A 3,534-nucleotide genomic window follows, 5' to 3' on the forward strand; every position below is an offset into this window, starting at 1 on the left:
TGACATGTCAGGAACAGACCACCCATGAAAGATTTCTGGATTCGATCCCGGGTCCTCCACAGCTGTATACTGACGTCTTTCGAATTGAAAATTTATAGAATAAATAAATATATTATTTGGTATAATTTAAATCAAATGATTTTATTTTTTCTATTTATGAAATATTATATTTATTTGATAAGTTATCTCTCATGTAGAGTAAATATTAAATTAAAAAACGAAAAAAGGAAATGTCTTCTTCATCTTTCGCAACTTCGAGATCTAACAACAGCGGGTAATTTATTTATTAATTTATTTATATTTGTTAATCCATTAGGTTTTTAGTTGTTATGTGATTAAGCAGAAATGTTTTATAGCTATTTTTTTGTATTATGCGGATTTTCCGGTATAAAAGGAAGCTAAATATTGTATAGAAACGTGACTGGATATTATTCTATGTCACGACAAGTTTAAATATAAACGATTTAGAAAAAAAACCAAAGAAAAGGACAATTACATTTTGTCTAATTTATTAAAAACCGAAACAAGAATTATTGTCATAGGTATTTCCGAAATTAAAAACACGTAAAGGATTTTTTTCTCATCGCGATAAAGTAAAAGATATTTCAACTGTAATTAACTATTACAAATTATCAAGAAACTATATAGTTTCTATAGATTTGATGTTAATATTTATCAATTTTATAAAGATATAACAACTTATCAGTAAAGTTAATATAATCTCATAAATCATAAATTAATTGTTTTATTAAAATAGTAAAATAATTCATTTAAATTGTAACATATATTATTTTACAATAATATAAAATAAAATCAAGCCCAATTCTCTGAGACTAAATTCACGTTTAAAAATTATTAAATCACTTTTATCAATTTTCGGAAGAGATTTTAAGCTCGAAAATGATATAGGTCTTTTGCTCAATAGTTTATATATATATTTGACATCTTGTGGGTACTAAAAAAGTGCAATAATATCTTCCAAGTCCATCGTTGTTCCTACAGGTTGTCAATGAGGAAGGTGGGTGGTAATGGACAGAGTTGACATATCCGATATAGACCCCACCCGAAAAATTTCTGGGATTTTTCTGGTCTTGGCAACCCAACAATGTTTGATATTTGATATTAGAGTATCTAACACATGTCAAATATAACGTTGCGTACGACAATATAATAACCACATCTATTTTCGACGTCAGTTCTTCAAACTATAATAACAGATCTGATACATTTCATACACGTACATAATTCAACTACATTAAATTTCGGTTTTAAAACTGAGTTTACATTTTTATCATTATTAATATATTAATTATACAGATTTATAACAAAAATAATATTTTTAAATATTTACTGTAGTTTCTATACTAGAAAAATATGCAGTAGAGTCAATCTACTGCATATCTGTGTAGACTCAGAAGTAATCTTCTGAGTCTACACAGAGTCTATAATTTTGTCAAAGTAGTCGTGGAAGCCATTTTTTATTTATGATGTCATTAGTGATTTTTCTCTGCGCTTCCATTCTGTTATTTATTGGACTTTGCATTCTTTCAAGTTTTCTTTGGTTTTACAAACTGATAGAAATCTGCGGAGGCAAATCATAGTAGTAAGAGAAAGTATTGTTTTGTCCTTCTTGGTAGATATTTACTGGTCAACGAATGGCTGATTGAAGCCAAGATATAAGTCGCAGCAACCAGATCACTTAAAAATATCATAAAAACTGGCTTGCAATAGGGCTTTGACAAATGGTACGGACTTAAGCAAACTTGTTTAGCTGCAGAAAGCGCTTATTTTGAAGATGGTCTTTTTTAAAATCTTGTTCTACTAACTTAATAAAAACCCAATATTAAAAGTTCGGTTTGTTTTTGACACTGCAACGTATAACATCAATTATAACTGTTTAGTTTTTTTACATTATCTTTTTTAATGTATATTTATATCATTTTCTTTTTTAATCAATGGTATTTTTTTATTTATATTTGTATTTTTATCCATTTTTTAAAAACCATTTATCTATTTATTCATTTTCGAAATAAAATTATTTTAAATGACGAATTTTAAAATTCAAATTATCAAATTATCAAACTAAATTTCTTTCAAAACTAAAAAGTTTAATGATAAAATGACGAACACTTTTTATTTCATGAAGTAATATAAATTTCGGAATACAGTCGACATCTTATAACACTGTTGATAATTCCGTTTTATATGAATTCCATGTTGTACGAGTCACTTAGATTTTACAAACACGTGTACTGGGCTGTGAACGGCTCAAGTATTTGTAAAATCTAAGTGACTCGTACAACATGGAATTTATATAAAACGGAATTATCAACAGTGTTATAGGGGAGTCGACTGTACAAAATTACAAAAATTATTTTTATTATTGTTACATTCTGATGTTTTTATTAAGTTAGATCAAATAGGAATAGTGTTTTTTCACACTTAAACATTATTATTTGTTTATTATTATTCAGAATGTTAAAAATTTTTATTATGAAAATTGAGGAAAGAATAAAATAATATTATGATCATTTATGTGAATTCGGCTTAAATTATAAAAGTTATTTTATGTAGGTCATACTAAAATCCTGTTATTCCATAATTTAGAAATTCTAAGATGATCCACGAAAATTTCCCTTGGGTAAATTTTACAAAACTAGTTTTAAAATAAATGGACGAAAAATTTGAATTAAAAAATTACGTATATTTAAATGTTATTTAATTATAATGAATTTTATTTTAAAATTCTCATACAAATAAAACATATATTCATGTTCTATATTTACACTACTTTATAATAATAATCTTTATTGTCTTCAAAATATTATTAGCATTATAGGATGTCGGAAAAAGTATAAATTTAGACTTATAAAAGATAAATAAATAAAAATGATGAAACAAGTAGTGCCGATTATCTATTTAACACTTTTCAAAGAAGAATTTTTTAATTGAAATAATACGACATTCGGTTTGTATGAGAAGTTCGTATATAGTTAAACTTTCTATATCTAGTCTCGATTTTAATGTATATAACTCCGTTCTTGAGATTAAGAAAGAGCAGACAGACGAACAGANTGGGACCTATGTGGCTTCGATAACAAAGGATAGGTAGGGCTGTGTCTCAGTTTGAGAAATAAACTGTGGTGGCATGTATTACCGACGGTTGACATGCCACGTTGTATTCGGTCAAATGTGATTGGATTTCAATTCATTTCAATCCAACCACATTTGACCGCATCGTATGTAAAAAATAGTTTCATGAAGTTGTGTATCCGTAGCGGGGATAATTGTAGAAAACAAATGTAAGGAGAGGAGAGGAAAGAGAGAGAGGGGGACATTTATGTTCTGTTTAGATGTTTTCTGAAGTTTATGAAAAATATAATAAATGTAATGCCAGAAGGTTTAATAAGCGCTTTAAAATATGTTTGAAATAATCGTTATAAAGTTTGTGGGCCTGGAATTAATTAATGTATTACAATGTAAACTAAAAATATCTTTTATTGCTTCACTACTTTATATAAAATGGAATTATCA

Source organism: Centruroides sculpturatus, unplaced genomic scaffold (assembly GCF_000671375.1).
Source record: "Centruroides sculpturatus isolate CEXI.00-Female unplaced genomic scaffold, Cexi_2.0 scaffold1443, whole genome shotgun sequence".
Lineage (NCBI taxonomy): Eukaryota > Metazoa > Arthropoda > Arachnida > Scorpiones > Buthidae > Centruroides > Centruroides sculpturatus.